This window comes from Somniosus microcephalus, unplaced genomic scaffold (genome assembly GCF_052327205.1).
Source record: "Somniosus microcephalus isolate GS21.2 unplaced genomic scaffold, FLI_Smic_1.0 unresolved_chr6, whole genome shotgun sequence".
Taxonomy (NCBI): domain Eukaryota; kingdom Metazoa; phylum Chordata; class Chondrichthyes; order Squaliformes; family Somniosidae; genus Somniosus; species Somniosus microcephalus.
In genome coordinates this window covers 20,689,992-20,701,166 of record NW_028225184.1, presented here as the reverse complement: position 1 = coordinate 20,701,166, position 11,175 = coordinate 20,689,992, and positions in this window count along the sequence as shown.

Here is an 11,175-nt window from a genome sequence, read left to right as displayed (position 1 = left end):
GGAGAGTTTGTGAGACTTACCCTCTCACATGGGCGGAGGAAGGACAATGGGGGCGAGATTATGAGACTTAAACCTCTCACATTGGCGGAGGAAGGACCATGGGGGAGAGTTTGTGAGACTGACCCTCTCACATGGGCAGAGGAAGGACAATGGGGGAGAGATGGCGAGACTTACCCTCTCACATGGGTGGAGGACGGACAATGGGGGAGAGTTTGCTGGACTTACCCTCTGACATTGGCTGCGGATGGACTATGAGGGAGATTTTGTGAGACTTACCCTCTCCCAAATTCGGAGGAAGGATCACGGGGGAGAATTTGTGAGACTTACTCTCTCACATGGGCGGAGGAAGGACCATGGGGGAGTTTGTGAGACATACCCTCTCTCATCGGCGGAGGAAGGACCACCTGGGAGAGTTTCTGAGACATTCCCTGTCACATGGGCGGAGGAAGGAACATACGGGAGAGTTTGTGAGACTTACCCTGTCACATGGGCGGGGGATGGACCATGGGGGAGAGATGTGAGGCTTACCCTCTCACATGGGCGGAGGATGGACCATGGGGGAGAGATGTGAGACTTACCCTCTCACAATGTCAGAGGAAGGAACACGGGGGGAATTTGTGAGACTTACGCTCTCACATGGGCGGAGGAAGGACCATGGGGGCGAGTTTTTGAGACTTACCCACTCACATGTGCAGAGGAAGGGCCATGGGGGGAGTTTGTGAGATTTACCCTCTCACATGGGCGGAGGAAGGATCTTGGGGGAGTGTTTGTGAGACTCACCCTCTCACATGGGCAGAGGAAGGACCATGGGGAGAGTTTGTGAGACTTACCCTCTCACATGGGAGGAGGATGGACCAAGGAGGAGAGTTTCTGAGGCTTACCCTCTCACAAGGGCGGAGGAAGGACCATGGTGGAGAGTTTGTGAGGCTTACCCTCTCACATGGGCGGAGGATGGACCATGGGGGAGTGTTTGTGAGACTTACCCTCTCACATGGGCAGAGGAAGGACCATGGGGGAGAGTGTTTGAGACTTACCCTCTCACATGGGCAGAGGAAGGATCATGGTGGAGAGTTTGTGAGACTGACCCACTCACATGGGCAGAGGAAGGACCATGGGTGAGTCTGTGAGACTTACCCACTCACATCGGCAGAGGAACGACCGTGCGGGAGAGTTTATGAGACTCACCCTCTCACATGGGCAGAGGAAGGACCATGGGGAGAGTTTGTGAGACTTACCCTCTCACAAGGGCGGAGGAAGGACAATGGGGGAGAGTTTGTGAGACTTACCCTGTCACATGGGGGAGGAAGGACCATGCTGGAGATTTTTTGAGACTTAGCCTCTCACATGGGCGGAGGAAGGACCCTGGGGTGAGTCTGTGAGGCTTACCCTCTCACATGGGCGGAGTAAGGACCATGGGGGAGAGTTTGTGAGTCTTACCCTCTCACATGGGCGGAGGAAGGACAATGGGGGAGAGATTATGAGACTTAATCCTCTCACATTGGCGGAGGAAGGACCATGGGGGAGAGTTTGTGAGACTGACCCGCTCACATGGGTGGAGGAAGGACAATGGGGGAGAGATGGCGAGACTTACCCTCTCACATGGGCGGAGGAAGGCCCATGGGGAGAGTTTGTGAGACTTTCCCTCTCACATGGGCGGAGGAAGGACCATGTGGGAGAGTTTGCGAGACTTACCCAATCACATGGGCGGAGGAAGGACCATGGGGGAGAGTTTGTGTGAGTTAGCCTCTCACATGGGTGGACGAAGGTCCATGGGGCAGAGTTTGTGAGACTTAGCCTCTCACATGGGCGGAGGAAGGACCATGGGGGAGAGTTTGTGAGACTTACCCTCTCACTTGGGGGGAGGAAGGTCCATGACGGAGAGTTTGTGAGACTTACCCTCTCACATGGGTTGAGGAAGGACCATGGCGGAGAGATTGTGCGACTTACCCTCACACATGGGCGGAGGAAGGACCATGGGGGATAGTTTGTGAGACTTACCCTCTCACATGGGGGGAGGAAGGATCATGGGGAGAATATCTGAGGCATATGGCGGACGAAGGTCCATTGGGCAGAGTTTGTGAGACTTACCCTTTCACATGGGCGGTGGAAGGCCCATGGGGAGAGTTTGTGAGACTTTCCCTCTCACATGGGCGGAGGAAGGACCATGTGGGAGAGTTTGCGAGACTTACCCTCTCACATGGGCGGAGGAAGGACCATGGGGAGAGTTTGTGAGAATTACCCTCCCAGATGGGCAGAGGAAGGACCATGGGGGAGAGTTTGTGAGACTTACCCTCTCACATGGGGAGAGGTAGGACCATGGGGGGGAGTTTGTGAGTCTTACCATCTGGCATGGGTGGAGGGAGGACCACGGGGGAAAGTTTGTGTGACACACCCTCTTTCATGGGCGGAGGAAGGACCATGGTGGAGAGAGTCTGAGATATACCCTCTCACTTGGGTGGAGGAAGGACCATGGGCGACAGTTTGTGAGGCTTAACCTTCCACATGGGTGGAGGAAGGACCATGGGGGAGAGTTTGTGTGACTTACCCTCTCACATGGGTGGAGGAAGGACCATTGGGGAGAGTTTGTGTGACTTACCCTCTCACATGGACGGAGGAAGGACCATGGGGGAGAGTTTGTGAGACTTATCCTCTCACATGGGCGGAGGAAGGACCATTGGGGAGAGGAAGGACCAGGGGGGAGAGTTTGTGAGACTTACCCTATCACATGGGCGGAGGAAGGACCATGCTTGAGAGTTTGTGAGAATTACCCTCTCACATGGGCGGAGGAAGGACCATATGGGAGAGTTTGTGAGACTTACCGTCTCACATGGGCGGAGGAAGGACCATGGAGGAGTGTTTGTGAGACTTACCCTCTCACATGGGCGGAGGAAGGACCACGGGGGACAGTTTGCGAGACTTATCCTCTCGCATAGGTGAGGAAGGACTATGGGGGAGATTTTGTGATGCTTACCCTCTCACATGGGCGGAGGAAGGACCATGGATGAGATTTTGTGCGACATACACTCTCACTTTGCGGAGGAAGGACCATGGGGGAGAGATGGTGATGCTTACCCTCTCACATGGGCAGAGGAAGACCATGGGGGATAGATTGTGAGACTTACCCTCTCACATGGGCAGAGGAAGACCATGGGGGAGAGTTTGTGAGACTTACCCTCTCACATGGGCAGAGGAAGACCATGGGGGAGAGATTGTGAGACTTACCCTCACAAGGGGGGAGGAAGGACCATGCGGAGAGTTTGTGAGGCTTACCCTCTCACCTGGGCGGAGGAAGGACCATGGGTGTGTTTTTGAGACATGCCATCTCTCATGGGCGGAGGCAGGACCATGGAGAGAAATTGTGAGACTTACCCTCTCTCACGGGCTGTGGAAGGACCATGGGGGAGAGTTTGTGAGGCCTAACCTCTCACATGGGTGGAGGAAGGACCATGGATGAGATTTTGTGCGACATACCCTCTCACATTGGCGGAGGAAGGACCATGGGGGAGAGATGGTGATGCTTACCCTCTCACATGGGCAGAGATAGGACCATGGGGAGTGTTTGTGAGATTACCCTCTCAAATGGGCGGAGGAAGGACCAAGGATGAGAGATTGTGAGACTTGTCCTCTCACTTGGGCGGAGGAAGGACCATGGGGTAGAGTTTGCGAGATTTACCCTCTCACATGGTCGGGGGACGACCATGGGGGAGCGTTTGTGAGGCTTAGCCTCTCACATGGGTGGAGGAAGGACCATGGGTGTGTTTGTGAGACATACCCTCTCTCATGGCGGAGGCTGGACCATGGGGAGAGTTTGTGAGATTTACCCTCTCACATGGGTGGAGGAAGGACAATGTGTGAGAGTTTGTGAGCCTTACCCTCTCTCATGGGCGGAGGAAGGACCATGGGGTAGAGTTTGTGAGATTTACCCTCTCACATGGGTGGAGGAAGGACAATGTGTGAGAGTTTGTGAGCCTTACCCTCTCACATGGGGGCAGGAAGAACCACGGGGGAGATTTGATGAGACTTACCCTCTCACATGGGTGGAGGAAGGAACATGGGGGAGAGTTTGTGAGACTGTCCCTCTCACATGGGGGCAGGAAGGACCATGGGGGAGAGTTTGTGAGACACACACTCTCACATGGGGGCAGGAAGAACCATTGGGGAGATTTTATGAGACTTACCCTCTCACATGGACGGAGGAAGGACCATGGGGGTGAGTTTGTGAGACTTACTCTCTCACATGGGCCAGTCACAAATTAGGCTGTGGTAGACCGGAGATGGACCCAGTTAGAGTCCACGGTCCCTACCACGAAGCCCACCAACAACACCCGCTCTGATCAGAAGCCGAATGAGCCGTTGAGTCTATAGTCGTACACTTATTACCAACCGGTATAGTAACAAAGACCCACTCCCATACCAACTCTCTGTTGTGGCCAGTGCAGAAACCAGATGAATCCTGGAGAATGACCATTAATTATACGGCTCTGAATCGGGTCACTGCCATGCTCCATGCCTTAGTGGCGAATTCCGCCACTATTTTAAACGGCCTCCACCCAGCCCTATCCATATTCACGGCACTGGACATCCAAAATGGATTTAGGCATGTCCTTTGGATCCCGGTTCCCAAGAGCCCTTCGCTTACACTGTCCGATCCACCCAATATACTTGGACCCGGTTGCCTCAGTGATTTCACAATGCCCATATTATTTTTCACGAGAGCCTGGAGAAGGTTCTCCAATCAGCTTTGGCAGTTACCCGAATGCAAGATTCTGTCTGTCTTCAAGCTGTTGGTGACATTCTCATTGGTAGTCCCTCTCCCTCAGCTCATCTGGACGCCCTGACGTGTGTCCTGGAGACTTTAGTTCTAGGGGTTTTCAAACTAAATCCGATCAAAGCTCAAATTGGGCTTGCTCGGGTTACCTACCTTGGTCAGATCAACTCCCCAGAGGGGAGGACCCTGACCCCCGAAAGTGTACAAGCGCTCTTGCAGATGCATCGACCCATCACTGCCTCTGGCCTGCGAAGTGTGATGGGATTGTTTAACTTTTGCCGTACCTATGTATCTGACTTCACCAAATTGGCAAGCCCTCTAAACGATCTCCTAAAGGGAGGGCCCCCGGGAGAGGCAAGGCTGAATTGGACATCAGAGGCAGTTGAAACCTTTGAGATGGTCCAAATCACTTTCGCCAACGCACCTGCCCTGGGTCTCCCAGACACAGTGAAACCATTCCACCTGTGGAATTGGTTGGGGAATTGGGCGTATAGAGCGGTAGTGGGACAATCCCGGAATGATCGAATGCGACCGGTAGGATATTACTCGTGCCCAGTACCATCCTCCATGACAGGACAGGCCCCGTGCCTGGCGGCCACTGATTGTGCAGCCTGGGCAGTAGAAGCAATAGAGTCCATGGTCGGTCCCAGGCAGGTAATCCTTCATACCCGCCACAGCCTCGTGAAACCTCTTGCACCCAGCCTGAAAACTATTTCCAACCAGAGGTGTGCGAGATGGGAGGCTTATTTATTGGGTAGGGGGTTTGTGGGTCGAGGTGGTAACCGACCCTGGAGTGAATCCAGCATCCTTCCTATTCGAGGAAGGGACCCCCCATGACTGCACCACTATCTTACATCGCGACAGTCAGGGACCCGTCCTAACCGAACCCATAGCTGAGGCCTGGCTAGAGATGTACGTGGCTGGGTCTAGTTATTAACACGAGGGCCGACGGGTCACTGGATGAGCAGTAGGAGACCCGTCAGGACAGACCCTCACCCAAGGGGCACTGGGCATGGGAGGAGCCCAGTTGGCGGAAATCACTGCCCTCACTAGAGCCCTTCAATTGGCTGAATGAACAACCGCCAATATCTATACAGAGAGCCAGTATGCCTACTCCATCGTCCACAACTGCTCCCTCCTGTGGCAGCGGCGGGGATATTTGACTACTTTCGGCAACACTATTAAACACACTTCCGCGATCGCCGAATTCCTTCGGGCAACGGATGGCCCCACGCTGGGGGTGGTCGTCAAGATTCGCGCCCACCAGGCAGGGTAGAACCCAGTAATCCAGGGTAACCGACACGCCAATTTCACCACCCGATGGGCCGCGTTGGCTCTCCCTGTGATGGCCGTTAGTCCTAAGGAAGCAGTACAAAATGAAGAGGCTTCCCTGGCTGACGATTTACCGAACGATCCGCTCCTAACCGCGTACCTTTCCGAGTCCCCAGAGAATATACATTTTTGCTTTCATGATGGAGCGTACAAAGACCCAAGTGGGTTTTGGCATCACGAGACAAAGTACATGTTTCCTACGTCACTTTCACGTGCCCTGATACAATCTTATCACGAGCCTGCGCATTTGGGAGGGCATAAGTTATATTTCATTTTCGCTGACACCTGGAGGTGGCCCAGCATGGCCAGAGAGATCCACGCGTATGGGCGCCTATATCTACCTTGCCTCCAAACGGGATTCGGTTGTCACATGTGTGTATGTATGGGGCATGCCTGGCGGCCCAGGGGACACTGGACCACCGGGCGTGCCCCTTACCCCACAGCGGCATCGACATTCTTACCCGTTGGCTCGAGGCGTTCCCCTCTAGGAGGAATACAGCCGTAGCAGCTACGAAAATCCTAGCGATGGAAGTCATTCCCGGATGGGGGGTGCCTTACCAGATAGATTCCAACCAGGGAACACACTTCACCGGCAAGGCCATGAAAAAGGCTTTAGCCCTCCTGGGGGTTCGACAACGGTTCCACACCCTTACCATCTGCAATCCTCAGGAATGGTGGAACGGATGAGCCGTACTATAAAACAGTCTGTGACTAAGGCCATTATACAGACCGGAAAGGGGTGGCACGCTGTTCTCCCCACCATTCTTTGGGGCATACGAGCCCCACCAGCCAAACGCCCTGGCTTAACCCTTTTCCAACTAATGACTGGACGAGCTATGGTGTTACCCCAAGACGCACCCTCTCAGGGTACTGGGGACTCTTCCCAATTACAGACAACTCTCCTGACATATCAATACCTGATCCGTGTGGCCAATCAGGCCAACCACTTTCGGGTTCAACACTTGCAGGAGGCACATGATGCCAAAAGACAAAGGGGAATTGAGAAGCTCCGCCTTGGGTTCGAGGTACCTTTGAGCCACGGTGGGATGGGCCCGTCCAGATCCTCCTAAGTACAGGAACCTCCGTTTGCCTACAGGAAAAATTGGATGTAAGTTAGAGACACTGGAGCCAGAACAAGCCGGTGATGGAGCCCGGGGAAGATATTTCCACATCTCTTGGGGACCCTATGGTTAAAAGGAAATAATAACGTGTCTTTTCTCCCTATATTTGATCAGGACCGGATTTCGAAGGACTAAGTCGATTCTTCGGGTCGCTATTTTACTTGTGTCTTTCTTACAGATGTGCAGGCCCGACCTCATTCGTGCCACCACTTCCGGGGATGTCGACCTTTCAACGGTCCAGTTTTTCGACTTAACCAGAGATCCTGCGAACTCTCCCTACTATATTACACTAACCTTCCTCGGAACTCATTCCTTGACTCTTGTGTTCCGATTATCTCCCTTTTGTGGTAGGACTACCGGATCCCTCTTTCTACATCCCAACAGAACTCAGAATCTTTTATTTACCCTTCCCCGCACAGAGGAGATAGATCGGTTCCGAGACACAGCTGCTCTTTGGGAACAGCTGGTGTCGGGACTGGAGGACCTTCCCGAGGGGATATCCATCCCCTTTTATAGGCCCTCCTACCTCCGAAGGGGGACAGTGCAAACGGTCTTCACACATTCCCGTCCGACGGCTGCTAACCATCACCAAATTACGTTAAGTAAGGTAACTTACATTGAACCAATGTCACAAGGCCACCACCTCCACCTCAATGCCATATATGCGTAGCCTTAATCCTGCTCCAGCCTTGTGCTCATGGCTAATAGCAGGACAGACTGAAAGGGGGCCGGAGACAGAGGGTCAGAGGGAGAGAGAGAGAGTCTGCTAGTTACCACAAGCTAGTGCCAAGACGGGTAAAGGTACTGGACACTTTATGCCTAGTGCTGGTAAAGGATAACGATGGGCTGGCTTATCTTGGGAATGATAGGGTTACTGTTCAGTGAACAAACACCTACCATGGCGCTGAGGTTCTGCATCGACCGGCCGGGAGCCCCCTTTTTCTGTGAGATGACCACTGGTGCACACAAAACAGACAAGTGGGTATGTATCGGTAAAAGCGAAGGAAGGACAGGATATGCTGCCAGAATAATGCCAGGCGCTGGCACCCCACCATAGAGAGATGTCAAACTTTCGGAATTACAGAACAATACGAGGAGCCCGGGCTACCACCTGTGATTGACTGCTACTGGGGTGCCCCACCCACACCCCTGCCCCAGTGTTTTCTGTGACACCATCCTCCCCAGTGACCTGCACTCCCCTCATAATGGAGGGACCTGCTAGTGGGCTAATGTTCACCCGTACTGGGGATATATTTAATGATAACATGCATCATGAATTAGTGTCAGTGGGGCTGAACTTGGCCAACACCACCCTGCCTGCTTGGTGTTCACCACAAACTCAACAGATTTACCAGCATCTTCTAACACAGATATTGAAACAAGGCGCGTTTTAAAAAAAAAAATGTTGTATTCATTGATGGGATGTGGGCGTCGCTGGCTGGCTAGGCCTCAATTTAGTGCCCATCCCTAATTGCCCTTGAGAAGATGGTGGTGTGCCGCCTTCTTGAACTGCTGCAGTCCATATGGTGTAGGTACACCCACAATGCTGTTAGGAAGGGAGTTCCAGGAATTTGGCCCAGCGACAGTGAAGGAACGGCGATACAGGTCCAAGTCAGGATGGTGTGTGGCTTTGAGGGGAATTGTAGGTGGCGATGTTCCCATGCGTCTGCTGCCCTTGTCCTTCTAAGTGCTAGAGGTCGCGGGTTTGGAAGGTGCTGTTGAAGGAGATTTGGCGAGTTGCTGCAGTGCATCTTGTAGATGGTACACACTGCAGCCACAGTGCCCCGGTTGTGGAGGGAGTGAATGTTGAAGGTGGTGGATGGAATGCCAATCAAGCGGGCTGCTTTATCCTGAATGGTGTCGAGCTTCTTGAGTGTTGTTGGAGCTGCACTCATCCAGGCAAGTGGAGGGTATTCCATCACACTCCTGACTTGTGCCTTGTAGATGGTGGAAAGGCTTTGTGGAGTCAGGAGGTGAGACACTCGCCGCAGAATTCCCAGCCTCTGGCTTGCTCTTGTAGCCACAGTATTTATATGGCTGGTCCAGTTCAGTTTCTGATCAATGGTAACCCCCAGGATGTTGATAGTGGATGATTCAGCGATAGTAATGCCATTGAATGTCAAGGGTAGATTGTTAGAGTCTCGCTTGTTGGAGATGGTCATTGCCTGGCACTTGTGCGGTGCGACTGTTACTTGCCACTTGTCAGCCCAAGTCTGAATGTTGTCCAGGTCTTGCTGCATATGGACACGGACTGCGTCAGTATCTGACGAGTCTCGAATGGTGCTGAACAGTGAGCAATCATCAGCGAACATCCCCACTTCTGACCATATGATGGAGGAAAGGTAATTGATGAAACAGCTGAAGATGGTTGGGGCTAGGACACTGCCCTGAGGAACTCCTGCAGTGATGTCATGTGATTGAGATGAATGACCTCCAACAACCACAGCCAACTTCCTTTGTGCTAGGTATGATTCCAACCAATGGAGAGTTTTCCCCTTGATTCCCATTGACTTCAGTTTTTCTAGGGCTTCTTGATGCCGCACACGATTAACTGCTGCCTTGATGTCAAGGGCAGTCACTCTCACCTCACCTCTTGAGTTCAGCTCTTTTGTCCATGTTGGGCCAAGGCAGTAATGAGGTCAGTAGCTGAGTGGCCCTAGCGGAGCCCAAACTGGCGTCAGTTAGCAGGTTATTGCTGAGTAAGTGCCGCTTGATAGCACTGTCGATGACAACTTCCATCACTTTGCTGATGATTGAGAGTAGACTAATGCGACGGTAATTGGCCGGGTCGGATTTGTCCTGCTTTTGTAGACAGGACATACTTGGGCAATTTCCCACATTGCCGGGTAGATGCCAGTGTTGTAGTTGTACTGGAACAGCTTAGCTAGGGGCGCAGCTAGTTCATAGCAGAGAAAGATACTGACAGAAAAGCAGGTGCATATGGCGACTTCAGAGGTCTTTAGTTAGTGATGCAGCGACAGTCTTTAACACTGTCACATCGGTTGTTAACACCATTGATCTGGCTACCATAGGTCAGAAGGTCCGGGAATGGGTTCCCACATTAAAGCCATCTTACAAGAGCAGAATAAGAGTTCAAGGAGGACCAGATATTTATTGTATACCTCCAGGATATAGCAACTGTATTAGAAACAGACGCACAGACTATAAATAAGTTAATTAAAGAGGAATACAATGCCTCACAGCAGGCAGCAGCAAACGGAGCTTGCAGCACATATGGGAATTGGATAGTGCAGCAAACTCGAGACAACTTGGAAAAGATATAGGCGGGGGAGGTACCCCTGTGGATTACCAACCAACAGTTAAAAAGGACACCGACTCACGGACATGCTGGGGCGGGTACGCCCAAACGTTTCTTAACTAGCCTCAATATGACAGTTAGACAATTCCATGCCATGGTACAGGTATACCCCACGCAGGTCGAATGCAAACCAGACGGGGGGCTCCTGGGTTTAGTTTTGTTCATCCCGGTGATGACTCTGGAGACACAAGGGCGGGAGGTATATCAGGTACAAAATATTGGTATAATAAAAGATGGCATACATAGATCTTACCACAACATGTTACCTTACGCAGTGATGGTGAAAGAAAACCGGATGGGTACCAAGCTGGAAGGACGTGTCTCCAGACATGCCATCATCATGTGCCTGCATGCAATCAGTCAAAGCCCGCAAGCCCAATGTGGTTTCAATAATACAGGCATGGAGATTAACTGCACCATGGCGGCACTGGTTGCAGCCTGAAAGCCCACCCAGGAGGCATATGCCAGAAAAGGCGAATACTGTGTAATGACCAACTTGGAGACGTTTGAATATGCCAATCTAACTTGCGACATCACCAGTCCAGTGTTCTGCTGCACACCAGCAGTTCTGGTATGGATTGGACACGAGGAGTCGGACATGCACACCCTTAGCGAGTATTAAGCCCGACAACACT